Below are 17002 nucleotides of genomic sequence, written 5' to 3' on the forward strand. Positions count from 1 at the left end.
TCCATTGACTTAAATGCAGTAACCGGGTACAGTACAATTAGTACAGTTCATCCACAGGTTAGTTGTTGATTTATATTTTACTGATTAACGTTTATCCTTTATTTTGGACTCATTTCTACATTCACAAGAGAATTCTGGTAGCAATTTGGGTTGGTGCTGGGCTGGTTTTACCTGCCTTGAAAACAGTTTTTTTCACTCATGGAAGCTCCAAGAAGGGGAATGTGATTCCCAGGATTTGCTTTGCCTCTTACTCCTGTAGTCCATTCTATTTGAGGAATTATACACATCTTTTCCTGCATGAGAAACAAATGCTTGTCATTATCAGGCTGTTGAATTGGGCAACTACTTGAAAATCACTTCTCTTATGGAATTCCATCAAAGAAAGATCCCATGAACTGGCATCAGTGGGCAAGTATGTATTGTAAAATACTGCATCCATTTAATAGATAGGCCTTCCATGTCCAAGAGTCATGCTAAATAATTTATTGCACAGAATTACACAGAATGTATTTTTAAGGTAAGGATAGATCCATTGTTTAAATATGTAAAATATACATAAATGGCAACTTGTAGCCATCAAACTTACCTTTGCTGTCCTTGTGAGGTCACTAAATAACCATGGGATTTAGAATTTCAGAGCTTTTGTCTTAGTGATGATCTTGATAACTAGATTCCCTGCTGTACTATGCATGAGGATATAGACAGGAGGGTGTTTAAAGGACACAGAAATGTAAATGCATTTTTAGGTCAACCATAGCTCATTTTTCTTATTTTGTTTCTTGCTGGTGCTTAGAGTTTCATGGGCTTTAGTGGGTATCCCAATGGGAATTCCCTCTCGCAGACTGTATGAGGAATGTTCTGATGCACAAACAGCTGCAGATGGAGATGAACATTTGGCTGCAGATTAGGGAATGTAGAGGGCCCTATTCCAAGAAAAAGCTGGGACCATGGAACGGGTTCCATTTCTAAGATATGTGAATGTCTGGCTAACTGTAATGTTAGTTTCTCATCCTGTAATCACAGTATGCCTTGCTTTCACTGGAGGAATATTCAACACTCAATAAACCCTGATTGGCTGCATCTGACAAAATGTCAGCAACAATGGCTAATGACACTGACAGCAGTGGCTGCGGTGAGCTGTTCCCACCAGGTTCGGGTTTTCGGAGAGTCAGATGCAAGAATTCTTCCACCTGCTGCAAGGATATCTGCCACTATCGTATGACAAACAGTAGATTGCTGGTATAGTTCCTGAAGATTACAATGAAGCCAATCTTCACATCCTTCCTGCTGATCTATCTGAGTAGCTCCATGGTAAGAAAGACCAGCCTCCAATCAGGCACTTCAGGCAGCATCATCTGAGGGGCAGAGAGTTGAAACCTGGGCTGCAGCAATCCTTATCACACTGTCTGCACATTAGCTGAGCTTTTAACCCATCTCACCCAGAAAGAATGGGGCAGGGGAGGGTTACATTTGAAAACTCTAGCTTAATTGGCTGAAGCCTGCTGCATTCCTGGGTGTTGTGATTTTTATGATTCTGAATCTTGTCATCATTGAGACCCTGGCTAAACCCAGGCTGCGGTTTGCTTAACATAAAAAAAAAACATGGCCACAATGACATCTTCGACATAATGTTAACTTGAAACGGAGAGGATTACAATAGTGATGGAAATCCAGCTCTCGGACCATGGGTTATGGGTTCATTTGATGTCTCAATGATGAGATCTTGAGACTTGTATTTTTAAACATGAACCATTTATTGGTAGTCTTGAACTATATATGGATCTCAGTTAATGTCGTGCATGGTGCTGCTACCTCCATGCAGGTAGGCTTCTAGAGTATTCTCTCTGAGTCTATTACCATGTGACTCTATACATCATACTGTGGGTGGTGCTATTCTTCAGTCTCACATTAACCCTTGCTCTACCAAACACCTTTAGATTACAATGGCATGCAGGCACAAACAGCATCATATAACATCCCCCTTTCTTTTCAAAAGTAAACTTTCCTCCCTTCCAATTGAGTACAGCTATTTGTAATACAATTTTTACTTGCTATCCCTACTCCCCTTTCTCAAGTCTCTGACTTTATAAATTCAGATGGTCTTGAGGATTGACAATTATTCCACATCTCAGTCTGCTAGGGTTGGAGAAATGGCAGTAGAACTCTGTGTTTCTGGTAATTGGTTACCTCCATCTTATTCATTTTTTGTGCTCCTTTGAGTTGCGTTTCTCTTTATTAGCAACTCACCTGCTTTTTTCGGACATGGTGGGTTTATCCCATTCCTTCCAAGGGGAACGTGTACTCTGTTTACTTCTAGACTGGACTCAAATTGTCTTTTTCCATGGTATCCGCCATGTTCTTGCTGGACATATATATTTCACAAATGTGTCCTCGGCCCAACCATCTCAGCTTCATCAATGACCTTCCTTCCATCATAAGGTCAGAAGTGGGGATGTTCGCTGATGATTGCACAATGTTCAGCACCATTTGCAATTCCTCAGATACTGAAACATGTCCAAATGCAGCAAGACCTGGACAACATCCAGGCTTGGGCTGGATATTGTCAAGTGGCAAGTAACATGTGCGCTAGAGAAGTGTCAGGCAATGACCATCTCCAACAAGAGAGAATCCAACCATCGCCCCTTGATGTTCAACGGCATTACCATCAGTGAATCCCTCACTGTCAATATTCTGGGGTTACCATTGACCAGAAACTGAACTGGACTAGCCATATAAATACTATGGCTCCATGAGCAGGTCAGAGGCTAGGAATCGTGCAATGAGTAACTCACCTCCTGATTCCCCAAAGCCTATCCACCATCTACAAAGCGCAAGTCAGGAGTGTGATTGAATATTCCCCACTTGCCTGGATGAGTGCAGCTCCTACAACACTCATGAAGCTTGACACCATCCAGGACAAGCAACCCCGCTTGATTGGCACCCCATCCACAAACATTCACTCCCTCCACCACTGTCGCACAGTAGCAGCAGTGTGTACCATCTACAAGATGGACTGTAGGAATTCATCTTGGCTCCTTTGACAACACCTTCCAAACCCACAACCACTACCAGGACAAGGGCAGCAGATAGATGGGAACACCACCATCTGGAAGTTCTCCTCCAAGCTACTCACCATTCTGATTTGGAAATATATATCGCCATTCCTTCACTGTCGCTGGGTCAAAATCTTGGAACTCCCTCCCTAACAGCACTGTGGGTGTACCTACACTACATGGACTGCAACGGTTCAAGAAGGCAGCTCACCACCACCTTCTCAAGGGCAACTAGGGATAAGCAATAAATGCTGGCCCAGCCAGCGAAGCCCACATCCCGTGAATGAATGAAAAAAAATGGAACCTTCATTTCCTCTTTTTTCATTATTTCAACCAAACATTTGTTTGCCGTTATATTTTCAAATTGCTTTGCAAGCTTATGAACCTTTTCATTCAGCTCAATGGTTTTCAGTACGTCTGAGACATCCAGTCCTATTTCTCTTTCTAGTTCCTTGTGCTTCAGTGTTGGATTTCTATATTTCCTTTCTCTGTCTGCAGTAAAGATTTGTCCTTATCCTTCATTTTGGTTTCACTGTTAGCCAGGTCTGTCTCTGATGAAGCATTAATGTGTTTCAGTGCTGTGATTGGCTTCATTATCCACTTGCAGTTTGGAAAGTTCTGTGGCTTTTTCTTTCAATGCCTCCTCTTTTTTATCGAACTGTTTCTTCAACTCTTCAGTCTGTTTCTTATGGCTTTTGGCTTCCTCCTGGAATATTGAACATTGCTGAGTCTTCACTGCCAACTGGTTCTTTAGTTTGTTCAGGTCGACATTAAGTTCATTTCCCTTCTCTTTGTAATTTTCCAGAGGTAAATACTTTGACCTGAGGGATTCTTTTAGCGGGTGAAAGTCTTTCAACAGACTTTCATTTTATTTGTGAAACTCGCTTGCTTCTTCTTGAGTTGTCCTGTAATTCAGCATAGTCTCCTCGAGTTCCTTCTGCTGTGTTCCCATTCTATTGTTTAACACAGTCTTCAACTCTTCATGTTGCTGAATGGTTATGCATTCCTTTTCCACCGTTTTGTTGCTACTGAGTTCAAATGCAGTTTTAGATGAAGTAATATTCAATATTCTTTTTAGCTCTTCATGTTTTTCCTTAGCTACATATTGATTTTTCAAGGAGTCTTTCAGGGTCACAACTTCTTTGTGTGCCTTTTCTGCCTGCTGCTTTGCCTGACTGTGCATCTGGTTGAGTTTTCCAAACTCCTGCTTTGATATGCCAACTGTGGAATTGAGGGTCGCTATCTCCTCCTGATACCTTTTTGTCATCTCTGAAATTGTTTATTCAGACCTCAAACAGTTTGGTTCATTGATGACTTTGGTTTATCGTGCATTTTCAAAGGTATGTACTCAGCTTGAATCTTGTCTTTCAAATCTTCCAGTTCAACTCTGATGCGAACATTTTCCTACAGAACAGCTTAATTTACCTTTTGCATGTTTCACTTCTTTTGGGTTACCTCAGATAGCTTCATTCATGGGCATCTGCTCACTCAGCAGTGCCAGCTGCTGTTTCAGGTTGGGTAATATGTCAGTGTTTTCAAAAAGCTATATTTTTAAGCCTTTCAGCTGCTTCTCAACCATTTCTTTCTTCTGCACTAGACTCTTTAGCTCATGCATTTCATTGCACTGACATGGTCAGTAACCATCTTGTGGTTTACTTGAATATTATCTCCCTTGCTCTGAGGTTTTCTGTTGCCCTGTCACTGGAAGTCTTTTGTTGTCCTCTCTCTGGGGTCTTTTGTTGTCCTTGGTGTTTTGTTGGGAGTTCCCATCTCTCAGAGACCTCTTGTTACCCTCAGCACTTTATTGGGAGTTGCCCTCTCTCTGTGGTCTCTTGCTGCCTTTATTGGTGGTGTGCTGGACTTTCTTCTATAGTCTTCACTGTAAAACTTGGGGCAGAATTTTACGCCGACAGGATTTTATGGTCCCGCTGACATCAATGGGCTTTTGAACAGCTTGCCGCATCTTATGAACTCACCCCCACCATGACGGGACCGTAAAATTCCACCCTTGGAGTTTAAAATATCTATCGAAGGCTTTTAATATCTCACCAACTGTTGTTGAGTATTGACCTATACATTGGCTGTGGAGTACTTCACCAGCAAATGAACCAAATAGGAAGAAAACCTTATCAACTTTTGCTTCTTCTGATTCTTTATTTAATCTTGTACTTCTCCTGAAAACTAAAAATTGTCTTCTCCAAGACGCCCAATCTTTGGTCTGGTTTAGCCCTTTCCATAGCAAAAAATATACCTGGCTCTGCTAGTTTGCTGTCCATTGCCATTTTTTTTCTTTTAGTTACAGCTTTAGATGTCATTGCCTCTTTAAGGCTATCTGTGCAGTAACTATTCTTGTTTTCACTCAGGCTGTCTGCAGCTTGTCAGTTGCTTTGTTTTGGATTTCCACATGCTTTTCCAATTTTGGCGGGCTCTCTGGCAATCAGCTGTTTCTTTTTTTAAAACTTTTCCTGTAGTGATTTCTTTTCTGGGCGATTCTTTCTTTCTTATTTTTCTTTCCCCTCTGCAGCCTGTGGGCTTTCTCTTAGCAATTTCCCCCACGCTTTTTTGTGGTGGAGAGGATCCTAGCGATTGAGAGCCAAATTTTAGTTCAAACTTTCAAGGTAGGAGCATTTATTTTCTAGGCAATGCTTTCATTTTTTCTTTTACTTTGCAGGAATTTTTGTCTTTTTGTTTGAGTGTCCCACGCTCTGCGAGACTTCTCAGCTTTTCAACGATCGGCCTTTTTTTAAACTCAAAGCTACAGCATTTCGTTCTGTTTGCTGTGCTTGTCGTGAAGAAGATTTTAAATTTAAAAAATCTTTAGAACAGCAGCAATTCTCTTTTTTTTTAACTTCAGCTCAGCCACCTCATGTTATTTGGTGCCGACTTGCATTGCAGCTTTCCTCCAGCTGCCCCCATGGATGCTGAGCCCCTGGGACCATCACCTATTCCACTATGTGCAGCTTTTTTTGTATTTTTGTCCACCATCTTATGAACTGTCCAAGATTCTGTGTCATACCGGGTCTTGCAATTTTCTGTAGTGTTGCTCACCCTACTTGTGATCTGAAGTTTGTTGCTCTGTGTTTCTTCAAGGTGTTTTCACTCTGCATCACTCAAGAGTCTCACAATGGACTTCCACTCACTCCAGCGAGCCTGAGCGAAGCTTCTTCAACTGTTTCTTCAAATTTTCTTCTTAGGTGCAGATCCCTCTGGTCAGGCATCAGCCGCTTTTAACTTTTTATAGCTGGGGCTACTGTTCTGGGTCTATCTTTTAAAATGCCACCTTTCATATTACCACTGACCCCCAAGTGTGTAGCACTGCTGATCACCATGTTGCAAGGGTTGTTTGGTGTTTCACAGAGAAGTCTTGAGACCTGTATGTTTAAACATCAACCATTTATTGATAGTCTTGAATAATTATACAGATCCCAGTTAATATCATGTATGGTGCTGCTATCTCCATGCAGGTAGCCTTCCAGTGTGTTCTTTCTGAGTCTATTACCATGTGACTCCATACATCATACTATGGGCAGTGCTATTCTATTCTTCAGCCTCATATCTTATCACAGAATCACAGAATCACAGTGCAGAGGATGCCCTTCAGCCCATCGAGTCTGCACCGACATGTGAGAAACACCTGACCTACCTACCTAATCCCATTTACAGCACTTGGCCCATAGCCTTGAATGTTATGACGTGCCAAGTGCTCATCCAGGTACTTTTTAAAGGATGTGAGACAACCCACCTCCACCACCCTCCCAGGCAGTGCATTCCAGACCGTCACCACCCTCTGGGTAAAAAAGTTTTTCCTCACATCCCCCCTAAATCTCCTGCCCCTCACCTTGAACTTATGTCCCCTTGTGACTGACCCTTCAACCAAGGGGAACAGCTGCTCCCTATCTACCCTATCCATGCCCCTCATAATCTTGTACACCTTGATCAGGTCAACCCTCACTCTTCTCTGCTCCAATGAAAACAACCCAAGTCTATCCAACCTCTCTTCATAACTTAAATGTTTCATCCCAGACAACATCCTGGTGAATCTCCTCTGCACCCCCTCCAGTGCAATCACATCCTTCCTATAATGCAGTGACCAGAACTGCACACAGTACTCCAGCTGTGGCCTCACCAAGGTTCGAGGCAACTCCAACATGACCTCCCTACTTTTGTAATCTATGCCTTGATTAATAAAGGCAAGTGTCCCATATGCCCTTTTCGCCACCCCACTAACATGCCCCTCTGCCTTCAGAGATCTATGGACACACACGCCAAGGTCCCTTTGTTCCTCAGAACTTCCTAGTGCCATGCCATTCATTGAATACTTCCTTGTCAAATTACTCATTCCAAAGTGTATCACCTCACACTTTTCAGGGTTAAATTCCATCTGCCACTTATCTGCCCATTTGATCATCCCGTCTATATCTTCCTGTAGCCCAAGACACTCAACCTCACTGTTAATCACCCGGCCAATCTTTGTGTCATCCGCAAACTTACTAATCCTACCCCATACATAGGCATCTATGTCGTTTATATAAATGACAAATAATAGGGGACCGAGCACAGATCCCTGTGGTACGCCACTGGACACTGGCTTCCAGTCACTAAAGCATCCTTCTGTCATCACCCTCTGCCTCCTACAACTAAGCCAATTTTGAATCCATCTTATCAAATTACCCTGTATCCCATGTGCATTTGCCTTCTTTATAAGTCTCCCATGTGGGACCTTGTCAAAGGCTTTGCTGAAATCCATATAAACTACATCAACTACACTACCCTCATCTACACACCTGGTCACCTCCTCAAAAAATTCAATGTTAGGCATGACCTCCCTCTGACAAAGCCATGCTTACTATCCCTGATCAAACCTTGCCTCTCCAAGTGGAGATAGACACTCTCCTTCAGAAATTTCTTCAATAGTTTCTCTACCACTCACGTGAGACTCACTGGCCTGTAGTTCCCTGGCTTATCTCTACAACCCTTCTTAAATAGCGGAACCACATTAGCTGTTCTCCAGTCCTCTGGCACCTCCCCCGTAGCCAGAGAGGAATTAAAAATTTGGGTCAGAGCCCCTGCGATCTCCTCCCTTGCCTCCCTCAGCAGTCTGGGACACAAATCATCCGGACCTGGAGATTTGTCCACTTTTAAGCCTGCCAACATCTCCAATACCTTATTAACTCAACATCTCCAATACCTTGTTAACTCTTGTTCTGCCAAGCACCTTTACATTACAATGACATGCATCATCAAACAGGAGCAACTGATTGACCTGAACAAGCCAGGGTAGGTTTATAGTAATTATTTATGTTCGAACATCTTGAGTATTAGGGGAACCAGGAGTGGTTCCCCCAACACCACCCTGCACTCCCCAGACAACATAAGAGATACTTGAGCTTCCCAACTCCCCGTCATGCTCGAACCCTCCTCTCCATGGCCTTCAGACCCAAACCTCCCAGCGACTGCTGGAGGAAATTGCCATTGCTCCTTTCACCAGACATCCATGCCAACCAAGCTGGGAGTGTTTTTTTTTTCAGTTCTAACTGAAGCCCTGACAGGAAGATTCACCAAGCCTCTAGATTCTGAGCTCTCCGGGTGTCCTGTTTGCTCTGAGGCATCATTCACAGACCCCCACCGCACCCCCCCCACCAACTCCCGGTGCTTAAAATCAGAAAATCAGGGCTATTGTGTTTCTTTCACTTTGTTTTTTTTTGTCTGGCATTGGTTACTTTACCCTCACATCCTGAATTGCTGTCAATGGTTGGAAAATTCATTCAACACTTTGGAAAATTCATTTAACACGTTTCCAAGTTAGAGGTGCCCTTTTTAACATCCTTCCTTTAACTCTCCCCTTCTCTTTAAATTTCACTGATGTGCAAACGTTCCAGTTTCACAACCAGGAGAAATTTTTGTCTCTCTTCAACTGTTTTTTTAAGTTAAATGAAATCCACTGATGAACATGACTCGAGGCCTTCTCAAAGCAATTTTCAACTGAGCTTTGATTTAGATTTTCGCACTCTCGCCAGAAGCAGGTTAAATATTTTTTTTTAAATAAGCATATTTAAATGCAGAAAAACCATTCTGAGTGAATAAACACTGCGTTTTACACCACCCACTGATCATGGATCGTGCAGTGAGGACAGTTTAAGTGCTGTTTTTTAGGGACTCACTCTCTGTCTGGATCACTGGAGTTGTTTTGTAAGCATCTTGATCACTTTTCGCTGTCAATTTTGGCTAAAAAAAATTGTTGCACTTTTGATTGGAGAGTCTGCACAGCCTTCAGAAAACTGAAAGATGTTCCGGCTGCATCAGTGAATGAAGGAGGAAGAGCTACAGGAACAGAGAGCACACAGAACTCTAACTGTAACTGCGAAAGTACAAGCATCTGAATTAGGAGCAGGAGTAGCATTCAGCCCCTCGAGCCTGCTCTGCCATTCAATAAGATCATGGCTGATTTGATTGTGGCCTCAACTCCACTTTCCTTCCTACCCCTGTATACCCTTTGACCCCCTTGTCAATCAAGAGTCTATCCAATTCAGCCTTAAAAATATTCAATGGCCCTCACTCCACCTCCCTCTGGGGAAGAGGGTTCCATAGGCTCTGAGAGAAAAACATTCTCCTCATATCTACCCTAAATGTGAGGAATTTACAGAGGAGGAGGAAAGCTCACAGTTTACCTTATGTTGTCAATAATTGCCCGATCTTGCCTGCCCAGAATTCCCGTCTCTGTACTGTTATGTGCGATAGTGGATCTTCAAAGCATGGTGTCTCCCACTCTGTCTACTCAGGGCCTGGGCCCTTGAAGGGATAAAGGTTAAGGATCAGCAGAAGCAGATGTGTGATAGTGCATTGCACAGCCAGGTTGTCATGCTGTGCATAAGTGAGATTGTAGGGAAGGGTAGGAGCTGAACATTAATGTGAGCTTCAGCCTCACCAGCACGAACGATGTATGTTTTTCCTCTGACAGTGTAGGCAATGGCAGCCTCGTTCACTGGAACATGACTGTGTCTCAACCATGAATTACTGATCAGCTGGTCTTGCATGTAGACGTTGGTTGGTCCCTTCTCTGGTCAAATACCCTTCCAGCATCTCTGTGCTCCACCATTGGCAGCTGTGCCTTCAGCTGCTTTGGTGCTAAGCTCTGGAATTCCCTCCCTAAATCTCTCCACCTTTTTAACCTTTCTCCGGCTTTAAGTAGCTCCTTAAAACCAACATCTTTGGCCAAGCTTTTAGTCACCTAATATCTCCTTATGTGGCTTGGTATCAATTTTAGTTACGCTCCTGTGAAGTGCCTTTGGATGTTTTTCTGTGTTAAAGGTGCTATATAAATGCTGTTGTCATTGGTTGTGTCCTTTGAAAGCATCGTAAAGATTTGTTATGCAGCTAAGATGATTTGTTTGTTGGGAGGGAGATGCAGAATGTGTCTGCCGCCAGGGAAGGTATGAAAGAAGTAAATACTGTGTGAAGTGTGACAGAGATCACTAGAAATATGTCACCTATTTCAGTTCTAACCAGGTAAAAATTAGAATGTTGCTTGTGCCAGGTTTGAGGGCAAAGACATGTGTTGAACAGAAGGCACTGTGGTGTGGCACAGTCTTGTGATGTGTTTGTGATGTGCAATGGTGGAGGGAAGGATTAAGAAAAAGTTCCAGGTAGTGGTGGGTGGTGGGGGCTGGGTGTTGGGAGGTGGGGGGCAGGGGATGGTGGGGTGGGGGCTGGGGGTTGGGAGGCGGGGGGCATGGGATGGTGGGGTGGGGGGTGGGGGTTGTTATTGGAGTGTGATTTTCCAGGGTTGGATTCAAAGAAAGAGAGCTGTGATGATAGAATTCCTGCCCTGGTGGTCTTGATGAGGTTGTTGCGTTTTTGCATCCTACATGGTGGCCGTGTCCTGGGAATGATGGGGCGGGGGGGATTCTGAGTGTGAGTTTTCTCCATATAAATAATCGCTATTACCATGCTGGGGAGAAAAGTACAATTTCTTAACTTTTAAGAATTGACACACCAGTTGGTGAGAATTGGCCTCACTTTAAATTTCTAATCACACATTGGGCGGAATTTTCCATAAATGAGACTAAGTGCAGTGGTGAGCATTTTCGGCAGTGCCCACCCCACTGTCTGGAATGGCGGGAACTTGCGTCTTATCCTGCACTTGGAGCCTCATTAATTATGCAAAGGTGAATATTGATGCGAATCACCGGGTAGGTCGGGAGTTGATTCGCGAGGCCACCTTCAGCTACTGGGTTTTATGGTCTGGGCGCCATATTGAAAGGCCAATCCAAAACACAGTCTCACTCTCTCCAGCCCACCAGAGATGTCTGGCAGCCAGAAGAGGAAGGTCTAGAGCCTCAGGAATAAGGCAGCACCCAGCTTCATGCACCAGGCCCCCCAGGCCTTAATCAGAGGGATGCTGGCTCAGAGGGACATGCTTTATCCCAGGGATGGCTGCAGGGAGCACAACGGCCTCACATCTCCAGTCTGGGAGGCCATCGCGGAGCAAGTAAGCGAGGCTGGTAACCGCACCCAAAATGCCACCCAATATCAAACTCTCATCATGACATCTTGCAGTCAAACGACTACTCTCTTTAGGGATCTCATACCACCATTAGTGGGAAGCACATATCAACACTCATTCTCTTACCCAGGCCATCCCATCTATCATGTTGCTCACACTTCATCCTCTGGCCCTCCTGGGGAGGGTTCACCACACACAGGGGACATGCATCTCACCCAACCTCTACTCCATCCTTTTTCATCACATGTTTTTCTTTTTTTCTTCATACAGGCCAAGCTAGCGCACAATAGGCGCGAGAGAGCACTGACCGGGGGAGGGGCAGCTGACATCTTCACCCTCACTGAGCTTGAGGAGGCTGCAGCTGAGCTGACCGGGGAGGACAGGGATCGCTCCTGTGGGGAAGGGGAGATCAGCCTCTCCCAGCAACCCAGTACGGATCACAGCTCCATCGCCCCATCAAATCCTAACATTCACATTGAGTCACGTGCAGTCTTATCTAGCTCATGCTCATTAACTAAAGCTCCATTTTCTATTTTCTAGGCACCAGCAGCTCAAGGCCCCAAAGCCAGTCCAGCGCCAGTGTGAGCTCCCAGGCTTCATCCGAGGAGTAAGCTCTGAAAGAACCATCACAGCATGCACACGCACCCTCTACCAGCTCAGAGACACACACGTCAGTGGAGCACAGCTGTAGATTAGGCTCGGGTTCACTTTCTGGCTAACACCTCAGTGACACGGCCCCGCATTGGAGGAGGCAGGGACAGCCCAGGTCTCCGGCGCTCAGAGGGCTGCTGGAGATCAGCCGCCCGCTCAGTCCGGGTCAGATGATGAGCCTCTGGAAGTTGCCGTAATGTATGAGCAAGGCTTCTGTGAGTTAGGATATGGGGCAGCAGAGTTACAAATGAGCTCAAATATAAGGCAGGTGGATGGTGGGAAACCAGCCAGTGGAATAATAGAATCTTCATGCAGAGCGTGGTAAGTATGTGGAACTTGCTACCACAGGGAGTAGTTGAGGTGAATGACATTGATGCATTTAATAGAGAGATAGATATAAACACCTGGGGGAGAAACAAATAGAAGGATAAGCTGATAGGTTGAGAATGATGGGTGGGCATTTATGTGGTGCATAAACATCTGAATGGATCTGTTGGGCAGAATATCTTGTTTTGTGCTGTGAACACTTTATAATTCTCTCTAACTTCATAAAACACAAATGAAGGTTTTAACTCTGATGTAGAATTAATTTGTAACTGAAAATATAAATCAATAGTGTGTAAGCTTCTGGAGGCCATAATACAACTTGAAATTAATACCAAGAAAGGCATGGTTTAATTAAAGATTAATCCAGGATGTGTAAAAGGCTAAGCCCAGGAATGTAAACAGCGCTGTTCATAGGAATTAGGAATCAATAGCTAAAAATTAGCAGACTTCACCTTGATCTACTTTTACCATCATGGTTGTTGCATGATTCAATGATAATGGAGTTATTGACTAATCACAGTGATCAATCTCTATCAACGAGTCTACAACAGGACCAGGCATGAGGTGAACCCTATTGGTGGAGAGCTTTGGGAATCTGGGGTTCAAAATCACCTGTTGCCCCCAGACACCCTCTGCTCACCATATGTCATGTATCAAATCACTGATATCCATATCATAGAAGTTACTTTCTAAAAGAAATCAATGAAAATGGGCTGAATAAAATAACCATTTAACATTCTCATTGTGGTGATTGATGTCTGCAGCTGGTAGAATTAGAATTCAGTTAATAAATCTGGAATATGAAGCTAGCCCCAGGGATGGACACCATGGAACTATCATCGACTGTCGTAAAAACCCATCTGGTTCAGTAATGTCCTTTAGGGAAGGAAATCTTCCGGCCTTACCTGGTCTGGCCTACATGTGACTCCAGGCCCACAGCCATGTGGTTGACTCTTACTTACCCTCTGAAATTAAGTTCGAAGGCAATTAGGGATGAGCAACAAATGCTGGCCTTGCCAGTGATGCCCACATCCCGTGAAAGAATAAAAACAATGGTAAATTCAGTATTTTTGATAGGAAAAGCTTTTAAAATGTGTCTCTAGGCTCAGGATTTTATGGTCCCACCACGGCATGTCTCCCCAGGCAGGCGTGGTGAGCCAGTCAGATCTCCATTCAGTTCGGCGGGACCATGATATCCCGCTGGGTGGGAGGGGCCTTTAAATCCTGGCCATAGTGTCTATGGCTGAGAAAATGGGCACAATTTGAATAGTCTTCCAAGCCAGCTGGGAGGTCAGAAATGTGGAAATGTGCCCAGCTTTGTGAGAGGGGCCTGATCCAGGTGAATTCAATCACAGGAAACACGAATGTAAGTGGCTTCGGGCGTAACTCAATGATGTTCAAAATTCCTCCGTTTTTTATTCTGTTTCAGCCGAAAAGTTAAGGAGAGCCACTAGCCCCTTATGTGAAGAGCGTTGTAATCTCGGAAATCTAAAATAATAACTTATATAAATACAAGTCTTACTTGCAGTTTCCAGTTGAATGGCAACTTTTGCTTCTGATGAGGATTGACTGCAGTCATGTCACAGACACAGATGGCCCAGAACAGAGGACAGCAATGAAAGTGGCTATGGGCTGACCCAAGGTAATATCAGCTACCCTAGTAAAGGCACCATCTGCTGATGAATAACAAAATACAGAGAAGGTCCTGCGCTCTGTTTCGTCTTGAGTTCGGGGTCTAGATGAGGAGTCGTTAGGGTTTCCTGCTTTCTGTTTGCCTGTTTCCCTAGGAAAGCTACTTTAGTCTGTAATTTGTAAAAACCATTCTTGTTTATTTACAGGTCGATATACAGCTCAGTACTTTACACAAGCTTGTACATATGCTTCCATTTAGATCTCAGTTACTTAGTCATGTGACATTGCATCATAGTTACATTAGTATCAGGTGCTCCTGTTGTTAACCCTTTACTCTACATCTCCCCCCCAGGTCTTTTTTCCCAACTGTTTATATACTCTTATTCCTCCCCCAAAGTCTCAGACTTCACAGGGTTAATCTCTGTGGTGCCTTGACCAACCTGGTCCTGATTTTATTTCGGGGTTGAGAATGAACTGCACTCTCTCATCGTTCGATAGGACTGTCTTCCACCTGGGTGGTTGTAGAGTTTTTACTTGTTTCTAGCTCCTTGTCTCCATCTGGATTTAAATAATCTGTCCAAGATTCCATTGGTTTCCTTCCCAATGATATCAAGTTCTTCGGTTCCTTTTGATATTTCCCTGCTCCGTCTCAATTTTATAAGATCTTGGTTGTGGAGCTCTTTCCATTCCAGTGCCTTCTTTCTGTTGATCTCATATCCACACTCTCTCCCTGGGCTGTAACGCTTTCGGGCCTCGTGCTCCGTGCCTGAAGTTGAAATTATGAGCTTGACTCTCTTTGTTGCTCCTCACACTTCCAAACTTTCTCATGATCATCTGAGCTAATGTTTGGTTGTAGTGTTTGTTGTAGAGCTGCAAGTTGTGTTTGCAGCTGTCTTCCCATTAATAGTTCTGATGGTGAGAACCCATTTTTTAGCGAGGGGATTCTGTCGTGAAGAAGGGGTAAGTTAATATAGCTGGTCTTTCTCATCAATTCCTTGATTGTTCAAACTCCTTTTCCTGCTTCTCTGTTTGACCGAGGATATCTAGGTGAACTAGTCACATTAATGAAACCATATTCCTGCACAAAGTTGTGGAAAAAATGCTGGAAAACTGAGGGATTCTGCGTGTCACAAAGATTCTTCTTAGTGATGTAATGATTGTCTCCACCGCAATGCTGTGCAGTCTTTCCCACTTCAATCCCTCTGGCATAGTAATCACTGACCATTATGTAAACTTCTCCTTTAAACTCAAATAAATCCATTCCTAGATGTTGCTATAGGCTTGAAGGAAAAGAAGAGGGTGCCAATGGTTTACTCTGCTGTTGACTATTCACTGCACACGTAAGGCAATTTGTGATTAATTCTTCAATGGAGTGACTTATGCTTGGCCACCAGACTGACCATTGTCTCTTGCTCAGCATTTCGTAATCCATCCATCCACCTTGATGGATTTTCCAGAGAATTTAAAGTTGAAGTGTTTTCGGGATTACTAGTCTGTCATTAAAAACTAAGAAATCGCCGATGATTGTGAGCTGCTTTCTTTGTTCGCAGTATTGGCAAAGTGTTGCATTGTTAGGAGTATAACCCAGCCATCCATTCTGGCAATACTCTGTTGTTTTGATGCATTTGTCATATTGTTGTTGTGCTTGCTTAATTTCTTCCAATCTCTTTTCCATGACTGGTAAGTGTTTAGTAATGAGTGAAGTACGTGCTTCTGCTTCTTCAATAAAATTTAAATCTTCCACTTTGAGTCCTTCCACGAGTATTATTGATGATCCATCTGCTGTTGCCTTGCCAAGTGTTTGCCTATTACTTTCAGTGTAGACCCTCATGGACCTTGCAACTGGATGGTGGCTGTCTCTAACATGATATTTTTAAGCCACTTAATATCATCAGATAATACTGAAACACCCGCACCAGTATCTAGCTTGAATTCTGTGAGGTGACCATCAACCTCTAATTTAATGCTGCAGCAATTATTTGCTGTTTCATTAACATCTCCGAGGAAGGTTATTTGCTCTTTCTGTGGTCCTTACACTTCTTGGATTTACTTGGTCTAGTTATTTTCTCCTTCTTCCTGTGAGCTACTTGTATTTTAGATCAGCAGACGATTTTAAAATGTCTGAACTTCCCACTGTTGTGTCACTTAGTGCCTCCTGCTGACATTCTTCTTGTGTGTGTATAGGGATTTCCTGCCACACTGGGAGCATCTCAAGATAGCAGTCGGTGCGTTTTTTCCCGATTTTGGCTTTTGCTTCCCTACGCATTCTCTTTTTTTTGTCCGACACACTAAATGGCTTCACTCATTTTTTTTTTTCCAAGGGACATCACTCTCCCATGAACTACTGGTCTATTTTGCTTCCTAAGCTCAGTCTGTCGCACTATTTGTACTGCCTTTGTGAGAGTTAATTCTTCCCTCATTCACAAAATATCTGATGAGATTTCACCTAAGGCCCCAACTACTATAAAATCACATATTAATTCATTTTTAATTCATCAGAATTGCAATTCTCCGTGAGTCTGTACAGGTCATTATGATTGAATCCATGCATTCACCCGGTATTTGTTTCCTCTTATTAAAATTTGCCTGCACAGTGATCATTTTTTTTGAACCCATTTTCCTGCACTATCCCCGTATCCCTTGATGTTTTTGATATGTAGAAATCTATCGATCTCAGTCTTGAACATATTCAATGACTTGAGTCTCCAAAGCCCTCTGGGTCTGAGAACTCTTAATACTATTGAGAAAATACTATTGCAGTGGGTGCTTCAGTATACCTTGTCTTATATGGGAAGATTAGGGTGAGCATGATTATGAGCTACCACATGTTTTAAAT

This window comes from Cetorhinus maximus, chromosome 3, assembly GCF_964194155.1.
Source record: "Cetorhinus maximus chromosome 3, sCetMax3.hap1.1, whole genome shotgun sequence".
Taxonomy (NCBI): Eukaryota; Metazoa; Chordata; class Chondrichthyes; order Lamniformes; family Cetorhinidae; genus Cetorhinus; species Cetorhinus maximus.